At 43.0% G+C, this 16,376-nt stretch overlaps 1 pseudogene; it reads right to left on the bottom strand.

The window, feature by feature from the left end:
- Positions 1–819: 819 nt before the first annotated feature.
- Positions 820–9,646, bottom strand: LOC121034182 (purine nucleoside phosphorylase-like; annotated as a pseudogene).
- Positions 9,647–16,376: the final 6,730 nt, after the last annotated feature.

Below are 16,376 nucleotides of genomic sequence, written 5' to 3'. Positions count from 1 at the left end.
GTACGTTAACTATACTGAAATTAAAATAAAAACTTAAAAAAACAAAAAAACAGAGATTGTCCAAATGGGCAAAAATCCTTAGAACTAATATCGTACCTAACAGTGAGAAACTGGATGCTTTTCCCCTAAAATTGGGAACAAGTCAAGAATGCCTTCTGTCACCATTCTTTTTTTTTTTTTTTTTTTTTTTCCCATTTCATCTGCCTGGGTGGCTCAGTCAGTTAAGCGTCCAACTCCAGTTCAGGTCATGAAATCATGGTTCTTGAGTTCAAGCCCCACATAGGGCTCTCTGCTGTCAGCACAAAGTCTGCTTCGGATCCTCTGTCCACCTTTCTCACTCACTCCCTCTCTCACTCTCTCTCAAAAATAAATAAATAAGTCATATATATATATATATATAAAAATATATATATATATGTTATATATGTATATAAAGTAGTAGGAGAAATATATATAAATTTATTTATTTATTTATTTATTTATTTATTTATGATAGTATTAAAGTATTAAAGTCCAAGAGGTATTGGACTGGACTGGACTGGACTGGCCCTTATGTGGTCTCTAGTGCTTGGGAGGAGGCAGAACTGAGTCTCCGGGAATGTGAAAACATTATCTCAAAAAGACAGCAGCAGCTACCGTGTCAAGTTTGACAGCCCAAGCCACACCCAGGGCATACTCACAGCTGTGTGTGGTCGGGCTTGGGCTCTAGCTCTCGGGGAAGAACAGGGGGTGAAAACAGCTTTGTGACAACTGAGCAAAGAGGAGCCAGCGTAGAAGGGTCTGGTGGGAGGAAAGGGGAAGGGGAAGGAAGGAATCTTGCTCTCCTTTCTCCTCCTACTTAGTGGCTGAGGCGTGTGACCCCAGCAAGGGGCCAAAGTAGGAGGTACCTACTTGGATCCCATTAGGGAGAGGCCACTCCAGGACTGGTTAACTGGCATTGCCAGGCAGTGGAGTACCAGCCATAAGAATAGAGACAAGCTGTTCCAATTTCTGCACAGCTTGTTTCCCGGCCTCTAGTACTTTCCTCGTGATTGTCTCCTGGCTTTCATAATCCAGGATGACTTCCTTAGTATTGAGGGAGAAGCCAAAGGCTCAAAGTCCATGGCACTTTGCAACTAGAACCTCTGGTGCTGTGCTCATGCCGACAGCATCTGCCCCCACCCAGCTTCTGCAGCAGGTGAGGCCACAGTCTCGTAGGTGGGGCCCGCCACCATCACATACGTACCTTGCTGAAGCTTTCTCTGCCCCCCCATTTGTTTCCAGGCACCGTGAGCCTTCTGCCTCACATCCCGGTCATAGGCCTCAGACATGACAGGGAAACAAGTTCCAAACCTGTCATCATTGGGCCTTCTGAGAGGGCTCGAACCACAGAAACCAGGTAGGTTGATGTGATGACAGATCAGCATGATGTCTCCAACCTCAAACTTGGAGCTGCATCAGTGATCACCAGGGTGTCCACACCCGGAAGGCAGAAAACCCTCACTGGGATTGTCACCTTTGAAAGCAGGTCGCCTTCATCCCTGTTGAACCCGCCTGCATCATCACTCAGGATCTGCCATTCAGGAATGCAGACACATGGGTGTTTGGCTGGCACTGTGCTTTGGGAAAAGTTTGGTATCTCACTCTAGTGAACATCTAGGCCCGAATCAACTGATTGGCCAGACCTCCTAACCCAGGACCACAGATCACTGCCACTTGAGGCCAGTGTTTGGTGTGGCACAGGGGCCATTTTGCAGTGTTCTGATATTCTTCATATGTAAATCCATTCTCCCTGGTCCCACAGACTCCGTCTCCTGGAGCCTGCCCTTCTATACTCGGATACACTCTGCTGAGCTGTTGTCGCTGGGTAGGGTGAGGCGCATGGTCGTTCTCTCACCCCTCTTTTTTTTTTTTTCCAAATGTTTATTTATTTACTTTTGAGAGAGACAGCATGAGTGGGGGAGGGGCAGAGAGAGAGGGAGCAAGAGAAACTCAAGCAGGCTCCCCACTGTCAGCGCAGAGGCGGATGTGGGGCTCAAACTCACGAACCATGAGATCACAACCTGAGCCCAAATCAAGAGTCAGTCCCTTAACTGACTGAGCTACCCAGGTGCCCCGTTCTCTCACCCCTCTTAATCAACCTTGTGCTAGGAGTCCTAGTTACTACAATAAGACAAGAAAAGGAAATAAAAGATATGCAGACGGGGGGCACCTGGTGGCTTAGTCAGTAGTAGGGCATGCCACTCCTGATCCCAGGGTTGTGAGTTCATGTATGTCCCCTAATGGGCTCAGAGCTTACTTAAAAGAAAAAGAAAAAAAAAAGATACGCAGATTGGGAAGGAGTTACAGGCGACATGATTATCTATGTAGAAAATCCCAAAATGACTTCTGGAGTTAATAAATAAATATAGCAAAGTGTTAACTCATACTGATGTAAACAAATGATTAAATAAATAAATGAATAGGGGAGAAGTGACAAATCTCCTATGCAGAAGAATTCCAAATAATTTATGTTAAAGTCCTAAACCGCAGTACTTGTGACTGTGACTTTACTTGGAAAGTCTTCGCAGATGGGATCAAGTTAAGATGAGATCACTAGGGTGGGCCCCCATCCAATATAATTGGTATTCTTATAACAGAGGGGCACAGACAAAGACAACAGGGGAAGAACACCTGGTGCCAGTGGAAGCAGGCACACTGGAGTGTTACATAACAAACCAAGGAACCCCAAGGTTTGCCAGCAGCACCAGAAGCTAGGAGGGGGCACAGATGAACTTCTCTAGAAACTTCAGAGAGATGGGACGCCTAGGTAGCTCAGTTGGTTGGGCATCCGACTTCAGATCAGGTCATGATCTCACAGTTGGTGGGTTTGAGCCCCATGTCGGGCTCTGTACTGACAGCTCAGAGCCTGGAGCCTGCTTCAGATTCTGTGTCTCCCTCTCTCTCTGCCCCTCCCCCACTCACCCAGGCGCATGTGCTCTCTCTCTCTCAAAAATAAATAAATAAACATTTAGAAACTTCAGAGAGAACATGGCCTTGCTGACACCTTGATTTCAGACTTCCAGCCCCCAGAACTGTGAGAGAATAAATTTCTGTCATTTTAAGCCACCTAGTTTGTGTTAGTTTGTTACTCAACCCTAGAAATGAATACACCCCCTGAAGGGGCCTGAACATAACTCCCTACTCCTCCTCTATGTGTATGTTGGACATAGTGACTTCTTTATAATGAGAATAGTATGGAAAGAGGGAAAAAGAGTACTTTGACCGTGGAAAAACCTGACCACCTCAGCCAGGGGATTAAGGTCAGTATCAACAATGATAACTCATACTGATGGTGTGTACCTTGATATGATATAATGAACATGGGTCTTTTTCTCTGTGGTTGTCTTCCCCGAAACCTATAATGCCAAGCTAACCATGAGAGAAACATTGGAGAAATTCCAATAGAAGAGCATGGTACAAAAGGGACTAGTGCTCCTCAAAATTGTCAAGACCATCAAAGCCAAGGAAAGTCTGAGAAACTCTCATAGCCAAGAAGAGCCCAAGGAGATAACGCACGGCAATATGGTATCTTGAATGGGATCCTGAATCAGAAAAAGGACATTAGGTAAAAATCAAAATCCATTTAAAGTTTCTGAAAAGACAATAAAATACAAATACTGCCAAAATGTCAATATTCTAAAAAAAAAAATTTGTAAAAGTTAACAGCATTTTTTAAAAGGGGATCAAGTTTATTGTGGTATTTGCTCCAGAAAAATTTATCAATGGATCCTTATACCAGCTCTAGTGGTCACTATAATAGGTCAATTGTTTTCCCCTGAAGTTTTGTGTTCTTTGTAGCAAGATTGTTCCAAGTGACTCCTTTACTTGGTGATTGTGGATGAAAAATGAGATCCAGAAAGCCAATCTGGCCAGGTGATCCCTTAGAAATATACAGAAAGAATGAAATCCTGACTAACACAGAGCAGTTGTATATAATCATTTTAGTTAAAAAAAATTGTCCTTATAAGGGAAATACTATTTTTTCACTACACATTACATTATGGAAACTAAGGCACGGAGAAATTTAATAATCTGCCCAGATCATATAGCAAGTAAGTGGTCTAGCTGAAATTTGAGTCTAAGTTCCAGACTCTGGATCTAGACACTCTCTAGCATAGCGTGGGAAGCCAAACTGTAATAGAGAATTTCATGATACTTTATGAAATCAGAAGACGAGGAAGTCTGAAGGGATGTTTTATGCAAGTCATAATAAACTATCCCAACCCCACAACTTAGTACATTTTTAGAGAAAGCATAGCATAGGGATTCAAAATGTGGGCTCTGGAACCAGGCTGCCAGAGCCCAAATCCCAGCTCTGCCGCTATCTTGCTGTATGATCAAGGCAAGTTACTTAGCTTCTGTGGTCAGCACAATAATGTTGTCTCTAAAGATGTCCATGTCCTGATCCCCAGAACCTGGGAATATGTTAGGTTACATAGCGAAGGAGAATTAAAGTTGCAGATGGAATTAAAGGGACTAAAGAACTGACCTTAATATAAGGAGATTGTCCTGGGTTTCCTGGGGTAGGCCCAATGGGATCACAAAGGTCCTTAAAAGTGGATGAAGTCCCCAGAGAAAAAGAGAAGTGACAATAGAAGCAAGATCGAAGTGATAATGTATGAGAACTCAGTCCACCAATGCTGGCTTTAAAGTCGGAAGGGAGAGGGTGCCTGGGTGGCTCAGTCCATTGAACCTCCGGCTCTTGAGTTCAAGCCCTGTATTGGGCTTTACACTGACAATGCACAGCCTGCTTGGAATTCTTTGTCTACCCTCCCCCCATCTCGAAATGGATAAACTTAAAATAATAATAATAATAATAATCATAATAATAAATAAATAAAAGACCAAAGCAAAAAAAAGTTGGAAGGGAACCATGAGCCAAGGGATGCAGGCAGCCTCTAAAAACTGCAAGGAAAGGGCGCCTGGGTGGCTCAGTCTGTTAAGTGTCCTACTTTGGCTCAGATCATGATCTCATGGTTCAAGAGTTCAAGCCCTGCATCCGGCTTTGTGCTGACAGTGCACAGAGCCTGCTTGGGATTGTCTCTCTCTCCCTCTCTCTCTGCCCCTCCCTCACTTGCACTTTACATTCTTTCTCTCTCTCTGATAAATTAACTTTAAAAAATAATAATAAAATAGAAAAATAAAAGCTGGGGGCGCCTGGGTGGCGCAGTCGGTTAAGCGTCCGACTTCAGCCAGGTCACGATCTCGCGATCCGTGAGTTCGAGCCCCGCGTCGGGCTCTGGGCTGATGGCTCAGAGCCTGGAGCCTGTTTCCGATTCTGTGTCTCCCTCTCTCTCTGCCCCTCCCCCGTTCATGCTCTGTCTCTCTCTGTCCCAAAAATAAATAAACGTTGAAAAAAAAAATTAAAAAAAAAAAAAGAAAGAAAAATAAAAGCTGCAAGGAAACAGATGTTTCCTTAAAGACTTCCAGAGGAAAGCAGCCTCACTTACACCTTAATTTCAGTCCAGTGAGACCTGTTTCGAACCTCTGACTCAAGTATTCTAAGATAAATTTCTATTGTTTTAAGTCACATAGCTTGTGGTGTTTTATTATAGTAGCAGTGGAAAGCTAACACACCTTCTCCATTTCAGTTTCCTCACTTATAAAATAAATTTTTCTCATTATCTCTATTATTGTGAAATTAGAAAAGAAAATATAGGGGCACCTAGCTGGCTCAGTTGGCAGGGTATGCAACTCTTAATCTCAGAGTGGTGAGTTCAAGTCCCACATTGGGTGTAGAGGTAAGAAGGAAGGAAGGAAGGAAGGAAGGAAGGAAGGAAGGAGAGGAAGGAGAGGAAGGAAGGAAGGAAGGAAGGAAGGAAGGAAGGAAGGAGAGGAAGGAAGGAAGGAGAGGAAGGAAGATGGGAAGGAATGAAGGAAGGAGAAAAGAAAGGAAGGAAGGAGAGGAAGGAAGGAAGGAAGGAAGGAAGGAAGGAAGGAAGGAAGGAAGGAAAAAAAGGAAGGAATGAAGGAAGGAGAAAAGAAAGGAAGGAAAAAAAGGAAGGAAGGAGAGGAAGGAAGGAAAAAAGAAAGGAAGGAAGGAAGGAGGAAAAAGAGAGAGTGAGAAAGAGGTAAAGAAAATACAGATAGAACCATAAAAGAATGCCCAGCACATAGTAAATTGCTGAAAAATGCTAGAAAAATAGTAAATATAAACAACTGAGGGAAGAAACCACAACAGATGCTAAAAAGATTAAATGAAATGTTGTTCAGTAACAGGATGTTAGAATGGTGACCAAGCGTTACCTCATAGTTTACATACTAAATGCAAAAAGGGGAAGTGTCTTTACAATGGAGAAATCTAGCAACCACCATCTAAACTCAGTCTTCAAACATAACATCGCCAGAGGTAGAACAACCTAACACTGATGTCCCTCCTGATAGGAGGCAATGTTAAAGTACATTATCTTTGAAATATTTCTTACCAGAAAAGTTAACCTGAATCTAATCAAGCTGTAGAGCTGACTTTCAGTTGGCAGGAAATACAAAGAATAGAGGAAGAAGTTAAATAACAACACGAAGAAACATCGAGATAAATCCGGAATGTGGGGACACCGTAGAACTGCCCTTGTCTCTTCAAAAATGTTGCATCATAAAATAAAAAAGGCTGTGAGGGAGTGGTTCTCTCCTCCACAAAGTCGTTCAGGAGACCAGGTCTACCCCATCTGTGATGCTGCCATCACTAACACACCTATAAGGAAGAGAAAGGGGACGTGCAGAATCTTGCGTGGTGGCTTTTAATAGGTCACCTGAGAAAGTGGTACCCATCAGCTTCCACTGGCATTTCTTTGACCATAATTTCACTTGACCCCCACCTAACTGCAGGAGGGTTGGGAAAGTGGCTGGAAGCTTGGAGAAAAGAGGAAATGGGTTCAGGGTGCATCTAGCCAGCCTCCCCACACATATAACACCCTTTTACCGTTCCAGAAGTTCAGGTCTCAGCATGGCCTCTGCCAGGGAATCCTGAGCTGTGCACTCCCTCAGTCCTGAGCCCTTTCTCCATCTGACATGGACCGGTAACCCAGTGCCCTCCTTTCTCTCCTCATCCCCCATAGTCAGTCAGTCTCCAAAGACCAACATCTCCAACCTTACATATCTCTAAACGGCCATCACCTCTCTGACCACAACTGCCAGGGCTCAGTGCATCAGCCTCCCATCTGGCCTCCCTTCATGCAAGGCTCTTGCTCTCAAAGGATTTATATTCTTGTGTAAGGCTGAAAGTGAGCAAATAAATAAAAAGACAAAATAATTTAAGATGATGGTAGGTGGTAGGTACGAAGGAAGCAGAAGCTGAAGTGATAAAGAATGACTATCTAGGGGTGGGGAAGAAAAGCTAAATTACACAGGGTGGTCAGTGAAAGCCACCCTGAGGACGTAGCTGTGGCAGATAGCGATACCCAGAATCATCCAGAAGAACACTATTTCCATTCTGTGTAAACCCTGACACTCCCTCTTCAACTCCCTCTTCCATGTTCCCTCCACTTGAAGTTGGACAGGTCTTTTGACTTGCTCAACTAATAAAGTACAGCAGAAGTGATGCTATGTGACTTCTGTCATAAAAGACAATACAGCTGGGGTGCCTGGGTGGCTCAGTTGGTTAAGCGTCCAACTCTTGATTTTGCTCAGGTCATGATCTGAGGGTTTGTGAAATCGAGCCCCATGTCAGGCTCTGCACTGACATTGTGGAGCCTGCTTGGGATTCTCTCTCCCTCCCCCTCTCTCTGCCCCTCCCCCACTCGTGCACGCTTGAGCTCCATCTCTCTCCCTCTCTCAAAATAAATAAACTTAGGGAAAAAAAAGTGAAAGACAATACAGCTTCCATCTAAATCTTTTGGGACACTTCTCTAGAAACCAAGCCACAAGAACAACCAAGGCCCCCCGGGCTTCCACGCTACCCGCCATGTGGGTAAGCCATCTTAGAAGCAGATCCCCAGGGGCGCCTGGGTGGCGCAGTCGGTTAAGCGTCCGACTTCAGCCAGGTCACGATCTCGCGGTCCGTGAGTTCGAGCCCCGCGTCAGGCTCTGGGCTGATGGCTCAGAGCCTGGAGCCTGTTTCCGATTCTGTGTCTCCCTCTCTCTCTGCCCCTCGCCCGTTCATGCTCTGTCTCTCTCTGTTCCAAAAATAAATAAACGTTGGAAAAAAAAATTAAAAAAAAAAAGAAGCAGATCCCCAGTTCTCTGGTGATTTGCCCCAGCTGATGCTGCTTGGAACAAAAATGCATCTTTCCCATCAAGCCAAGCCCAAATTACAGATATATAAGCAAAATAAATGACTTCTGTTTTGAAGCCACTGAGTTTTGGAAGGTTTCATTATAGAGCAATAGTACTGGACTGAGGCCTAAATACTAAGGAGCCAGCCATGAGGAAATCCTCACGGAGCATTTTAAGCATTGCCAACAACAAATCCTGTGGTGCTGAGACAGGAACAAGCTTAGCACGCTGAAGGAACAGACACAGCCGTGGGGCTGAGGGACAGAGCAGCGCACGTGTGACTGGAGAGAACGGCTGAGCCCACATTGCACAGAGCCTCGCTCACCATGGAAAGAAGTTAGAAACGAATCAAAAGTGCAGTGGGAGTCTTTGGAGCGAAGTGAGAGGGGATTTGTCTCGTCCTTGAAAAGACGGCTCTGGCCGCTGTGAGGAGGGCTGTCTGTAGGCAGACAAGCGTGGAAGCAGGGAGACCAGTTAGCAGACCACTGCGCTTGTCCACGATGTCCATAGAGGCAGCAGGCCCTACTGATGGAAATGATAAGAAGTGAGGGAGAAGGAAAAATAAACACAAACTTCTAGGTTTTTCTCTCAAGCAGCCGGGTGAATAACAGTGCTACTGGCTGGATGGGAAAGGCTTGGGGAAGAGCAGAGAGGGTAGTGGTGGGGGGAGACTTCCCATTCCCTCAGGATGTTGGATTTCGATGTGGTTAGAGAAAGAATTCAAGCTGGTTAAATAATTCTCACTAAGCAGTTATGGGCAGGCTAGTACAGAGCTTCTGGTTCTGATGGGAGTGGAAATTCTGATAAGTACTTGGCTTTTCTTAAGAATTCCTTTCTGGTTTTCGTTTGCCTATATAGCTTTAAGAACCTCCATGCAGAGTGTGGTTGTTACAATTGCTGTGGCAAACATCCCAGTTGGAAGCTGAAACACACCCAAAGAAGGAAATTGAACTCAACATGGAGGGGACCCAGCCAGGCACTTTCCCAAACCATACTCCATTAGCCAGTCTGGAGAAGAGCTCCTGAGTGTCCAAGAGGAGGGAACTGGGCTTTAGGTGTTCACTGAAAGAATGACTAAAAAAAGAGGGCAAAGAACAATGAGCTTCTGGAAGGACTCTCAAAGCAGGAAAAGACCTAATTTGCTAGAAGCAGCTGCTGGATCTCCTATGGGGAGAGGGAGAAGGAGGGGTATGGGTGGCCCCGGAGGAGAAGAAGGGATCCTAGGCCAGGCCACAACTATATGTCTTCCTCACCTTTCCTTCCTTGCCTTTTTCCTTACTTCCTCCCCTTTCTTCTCCAGCCACAGTTGGAGGAGCTTGCCCATTCCATTCAACTCTCTCCTTCCACAGGATGCACCACTCCCAGAGCTGAGAAGGAAGGTTACTCTCTTCACCTGGTCTTCAGCAAAGATCATTCATCCATCTTGGGCTTCTTGGAGATCACATCACAGGATCCCATGTTGGACCCGTCAGCAGAGGGAAGCAGGGTGTTCAGCCAGTCTCTATACAGGCAAAGAATGGGCAATCACAACAGCAGGGACGGGTCACTCAGTGACCTGAGTCCCTTTGCCTATTCCCACTCAGAGTCCCAATTCCACTAACTCCTCTTGTCTGTATTTTTCATGTTTGTTTCAATTTTTTCCCAACTGTCTCCTCCGAGGGCTCACAGTACCTGCTGCCCAAATATTACTTCTTCACTCTCTCTCCAAAATATGGCAAGGGGTCTCAAGAGCCAATGATAACACATACCTGGACATTGCTTCATTTATTCATTCAATAAGTCTAGGGATGCCTGGGTGGTTCAGTCAGTTAAGTGACCGGCTTTGGCTAAGGTCATGGTCTCTCAGTTTGTGAGTTCGAGCCCCACATCAGGCTCAGTGCTGACAGCTCAGAGCCTGGAGCCTGCTTTGGATTCCGTGTCTCCCTCTCTCTTTGCCCCTCTCCTGCCCACACTCTGTCTCTCAAAATAATAAATAAACATTAAAAAAATAAGTCTTTATTGAGCTCCTACCACATAGGATTATTAAAAAGGCTTGACAGTGATCCAAGTGAAAGATAGTGGAAACTTGGACCAGTATGGAGGTAATGAAAAGTGGTTGGATGGTAGATATATTTTGAATGGTGGAGCAAACAGGATTCCCTAATGGACTGGACGTGAGGTGTGAAGGAAGAAGGGAAGGATGCATGGGGTGCCAGGCTGGCTCAGTCTGTGGAGCATACGACTCTTGAGCTCAGGGTCATGAGTTTGAGCCCCACATTGGCCATAGAATTTACTTAAATAAAAAAAAATTTTGTTTTAAAGAAGAAGAGAGGGGCACCTGGGTGGTTCAGTCGGTCAAGTGTCCGACTCTTGATTTCGGCTCAGGTCATGATCTCACAGTTTGTGAGATGGAGCCCCATGTTGGGCTCTGCACTGTCAGTGCTTGGGATTCTCTCTCTCTGCCCCCCCCCCCCCCACTAAATAATCATTTTTTTAAAAGAAGAAGAGAAGGATGCCTCCAAGTTTTTGGCCTACACATCTTTAAGAGGCTATGCCTCTGTATTGCCATTTTCTGCCATAGGAAAGACTGCAAGACAAGTAAATTGAAAGAAATAAATCAATGGGGACATGTTAAGTTTGAGATGCTTATTTAGACATTCCAGTGGTAATATTCAGATAGCAGTCCAAAGTTCCTGAGAAAGGTCCAGGCTATGTAAGTAAAAATTTTCAAAACCTTAGCCTGCCTTTCTCTGTTCATAAGTAAAAAGAAATATTGGAATTAGAGGAGCCTACAGAATCTCAACCAGTAAACATCAGGAAGTATAAGATTAAGCAAGATATCTGGAAATGCTGTGACTAACATTGCCTGACAGAGTTGGAGAGTCACCTCTCCCAGAGACTAAGTGAGATAATGTATTTAAATAGACTTTAGAGGTTCTAAGCTCCTATACACATGGGCACCATTACTAAATCTGTCTACAGCAGTCTCCTAACCCATAGAGACTAATGTAGGAATAGTCTTACCCCCAATAAAATGGAAATCCACCAGTGGTCTTTCCAGGTCCCTTCCCTCACAAGGGTAATATGACTATTAAAAACCAAACACCCTTTCCTCTCTCAGTAAACTTTTTTCATCCCTTTACCTGGGCCTATCCCTTTTCCTATTTACAAAATAAAAGCTTCCATGCATATTAATGAAAACAAACAGAGGGTAGGGGAAAGGGAGTAGGGAAAAGAACAAGACCTTATATAGCAATAACCAACCTTAAATTTCTTGTTATGTGTTTTTGGGTTTTTTTTTAATTTGTTGTACGGTGCCTGGATGGCTGTCGGAAAAGCAAGCTTTTTTTTTTTTTTTAATATTTATTTATTTTTGAGAGAGAGAAAGACAGAGCATGAGTGGGAAAGGAGCAGAGAGAGACGGACACAGAATCTGAAACAGGCTCCAGGCTCCCAGCTGTCAGCACAGAGTCTGATGCAGGGCTCAAACCCACGAACCGTGAGACCGTGACCTGAGCCAAAGTCTCACGCTTAACCAACTGAGCCACCCAGACGCCCCAGAAAGGCATGCGACTCTTAACCTCAGGGTCATGGGTTCAAGCCACATGTTGGGTATAGAGATTACTAAAGAAAATTCAAAGGGGATGCCTGGGTAGCTCAGTCGGATAACGGTCCAACTTCTGCTCAGGTCATGATCTCACAGTTCATGAGTTTGAGCCCCACATCGGGCCCTCTGCTGTCAGTGCAGAGCCCACTTCAGATCCTCTGTCCCCCTCTCTCTCTCTGCCTTTCCCCTGCTTGTGCATGCACTCTCATAAATAAATAAATAATTAAATAAATAAATAAATAAATAAATTTGTTGCTTTATTTTGAAATGTTTGCTGTCAGTGTAATTATTGTTCTTTTGTTGATTATTTGTTTTCTCTCTCTAGATGTTTGGGTGGGTTTTTTTTTTTTCCATTTGGGTTTTTTTTTTTTAAATAGACTTTTTTTAAGAGTAGTTTTAGATTCACAGCAAAATTGAGTGGAAAATACTGAAAGCTCCTATTTACCTCGTATGATATAATGATTTATAAGAAATATGTATTTGGCCATATAGTTCTCAGATATATTTGGTCTTCATAATATATATTTCCCAGATATATGTATTCTTCCTCCATAGTTTCTGAAAACGCTTCAGAGACATAAAAGTGAAATGAGTGTCTTATTATTGAAGGTGACTTTTGGACCCCACCCAAGGGTGGGATCTGATTGCCAGATGGACGCACCAGGTGATTAAACGGTTGTAACTTTCAGTCCCACCCCTTTCACAGAGGTGAGAGGAGTTAGCGGTTGATTCAGCCAATGACCAATGACTTAGACAATCATGATTATGTAATGAAACCTTCATAAAAACCCAAGAGGAGAGCTTTTTGGTCTTTTTATTCCAGAGAGCTTTCACACTTGGAGAACTGTATGTCTCCACATACCACCAGGTCAGGCCCCAAGCTCCACAGGGACAGAAGCTCCTTTGTTGGGGAACTTGCTGTATGTATCTCTTCATCTGGCCGTTGATTCATAACCTTTATCATATCTTTTTCTGTATCATTTCCTTTAATAGAAAACATAAGTGTTTCCCTGAGTTCTGTGAGCCACTTTAGTAAATTAATCCAGCCTAAGGAGGAGGTTGTTGGAATTTCCAGTGTGTAGCTAATAGGTCAGAAACACAGGTAATAGTGTGAGGCTTGTGACTGGTGTCTGAAGTGGGAGGTGGGGGCAATCTTGTAGAACTAAACCCTTAACCTATGGAACCTGATGCTATTTCTGGGTCGGTAGTGTCAGAGTTGAGTTAAATTTTTGGACACCCTGCTGGTATCCAAGAATTGCCTGGTGTTTTGTGGGGTGAACCCCTACACATTGGGTCTGAGAATTCTAAAAGACCCCCTGACACCTAAACACAGACTGTCAACATCCTATACCAGAGTGCTACATTTGTGGGATGCCTAGGCGACCCAGTCAGTTGAGCATCTGACTCTTGATTTTGGCTAAGGTCATAAACCCAGGGTCATGTGATGGAGCCCGGTGTTAGTTTCTGGGCTGACCATGCAGCCTGTTTATGATTCTTTCTCTCTAACAAACTGAGCGTTGCTTGGTGGGGCGGCAGGAAGAGGAAGAGCGAAGGAGAAATTGCAAGATGAGCATTGAGGAGGGCACTTGTTGGGATGAGCACTGGGTGTTATATATAAGTGATGAATCATGGGAACCTACTTCCAAAGCCAAGAGCACACTGTATATATAACACTGTATGTTAGCTAACTTGACAATAAATTATGTTAAAAAAAATTATCTCTCTCTAAAAAAAAGTATTCTTGACCATTGATACCTTTGTTACAACCAATGAACCTATATTAACATTATCACTCAGAGTAGATTCACTCTTGGTGTACATTCTATGAGTTTGGACAAATGTATAATGCTATGCATCCACCATTATAGGATCATACAGAATAGTTTCACTCTCTTAAAAATCCTGTGCTCCACCTGTTCATCTATCTTCCTCAATAACACCTGCCAGCCACTGATCTTTTCACCATCTCCATGGTTTTCAGAATTTTTTTTGCATTTTTACAGACTCTCATATACTTGGAATCAAACAATATGTTTGTAGCCTTTTCAAGATTGGCTTCTTGGGGCGCCTGGGTGGCGCAGTCGGTTAAGCGTCTGACTTCAACCAGGTCACGATCTTGCGGTCCGTGAGTTCGAGCCCCGCGTCAGGCTCTGGGCTGATGGCTCAGAGCCTGGAGCCTGTTTCCGATTCTGTGTCTCCCTCTCTCTCTGCCCCTCCCCCATTCATGCTCTGTCTCTCTCTGTCCCAAAAATAAATTTAAAAACGTTGAAAAAAGTTTAAAAAAAAAAAAAAGATTGGCTTCTTTCACTTAGTAATACGCATTTAAGTTTCCTCCATATCTTTTTATGAGTTAATAGCTTATTTCTTTTTTAGCTCTGGATAGTCCACATATTGATGTAAAATGTTTGTTTACCTGTTAACCTACTCAGTCACTGGTTGTTCTCTGGATGCTTTTAACATCATCTCCCTACCTTTGATCTGCAATTTCCCTAAAAAGAGTGTAAGGTGAATTTATTTACATTTTTTATTTATATTTATTCCTGGGATTCATTCTAATTTCTGAATCCGAGGATTCATATTTTTCATCAGTTCTGGGAAATTTCTCAGGCACTTTATCTTTGAATAGTGTCTTTTCTCTATTTTCTCCATGCTTTTATTCTAGAAGCCAGTTGTCTATATGTTAGACCTTCTCATTGCATCATTCATTTTTCCTAACATTTCTTTGTTTCTCTGTATTATATTCTGAATAATTCCTACAGATCTATCTTCTAGTTTATTAACTTCCTCTTTAATTATATCTAATTTGCTTTTTGACCTGTTCACTTAGTGTTTTAAATACTTCACTCTTTTTTTAAATTTATTTATTTATTTTGAGAAATAGAACGCAAGAGAGGCAGAGAGAGAAGGAGAGAGACAGAATCCCAAGCAGGCTCTGCACTGTCAGCGTGGAGCCCGATGCAGGGCTTGAACACAAGAACTGTGAGATCATAATCTCAGCTGAAATCAAGAGTTGGACGCTTAACCAACTGAGCCATGCAGGCACCTCAATATTTTACTTATTTTTTATTGAAGTATAGTTGAGATACAATGTTATATTAATTTCGGTGTTTTATATATATATTTTAACGGTAAAAAACACAGAACATAAAATCTACCATCCTATCCATTTTTAAGTGTACATTTCAGGAGTATTAAGTATATTTACATTATTGTGCAGCCAGAATCCAGAACTTTTTCATCTTACAAAACTGAAACTCTGTACCCACGAAACAGCAAATCCTCATTTTCCCTTCCCCCTGGTAACCACCATTCAACTTTCTGTTTCTATGAATTTGACTACTTTGTGATTTTTTTAAAGATTTTATTTCATTTCATTTCATCCCATTTCATTTCATTTCATGTCATGTCATTTTATATAATCTCTACACCCAATGTGGAGCTCGAACTTACAACTCCAAGGTCAAAAGTCATATACTCCACTGACTGAGCAGCCCTATGCCCCAAATTTGACTATTCTGGATACCTCATATAAGTGGGATTATACAGGGCACTTGGCTGGCTCACTCAGAGGAGCATGTGACTCTTGATCTCAGGGTTCTGAGTTTGAGCTCCATGTTGGGTATAGAGATTACTAAAAAAATAAAATAAACTTTAGAAAAAAGGGAGATCATACAGTATTTATCTTTTTGCAACTATCTTATTTCAGATAGTATAATGTTCCCAAAGTTCATCCATGTTGTAACATGTAACAGAATTTCTTTTTAAGGTTAATAATATTCCATTGTATGTACATACCAGCTTGTTTATCATTCATTCATCAATGGACACTTGGGTTGCTTCTACATTTTATTTATTGGAAACAATGCTGCTATAAACATGAATGTGAAAATATCTCTTTGGAGTATATCCATGGAAGTCGGATTTCTGGATCATATGGTAACTGCCATACTGTTTTCCACAGCACCTGTAATATTTTACATTCCTACCAACAATACACAAAGCTTCCGGTTTCTCCACTTCCTCATCAACACTTGTTATTTTCTGCATGTAGGGTTGCATAATGTTTGTTTGGGGCAGAATAAAGCACAATTGTCTTGGAACAACAAACATAGACTCCTCAATTTTGAAGTTCCTCATTTTTGAGGGAAGTTTCCAACCACCCTACTGTAGTTGATTGTTCTTTGGCCAACCTGAGATACAGACTGAAAGGGGAGTTTCATGGATGTGTGAAAATAAGGTGCAATAGTGTTTCCCCACAGCTTCTGTAGGTCAGTCCTCAGAGAAATTTGAAAATAGACTTCTGGGACACCTGGGTGGCTCAGTCAGTTAAGCGTCTGACTCTTGATTTCAGCTCAGGTCGTGATCTCACAGTTGTGAGATTGAGCCCTGAGTCTGGCTCTATGCCCAGGGTGGAGCCTTCTTAAGATTCTCTCTCTCCCTCTCCGTCTGCTCCTCTCACTCTTGTGCATGGGCTCTCTCTCTCTCTCCCTGAAAAGAAGAAAGAAAGAAAGAAAGAAAGAAAGAAAGAAAGAAAGAAAGAAAGAAAGAAAGAAAGAAA

The sequence above is a fragment of the Herpailurus yagouaroundi genome, unplaced genomic scaffold (genome assembly GCF_014898765.1).
Source record: "Herpailurus yagouaroundi ecotype Mexico unplaced genomic scaffold, PumYag 159, whole genome shotgun sequence".
Taxonomy (NCBI): domain Eukaryota; kingdom Metazoa; phylum Chordata; class Mammalia; order Carnivora; family Felidae; genus Herpailurus; species Herpailurus yagouaroundi.
This window is presented reverse-complemented; position numbering and strand designations above follow the sequence as displayed.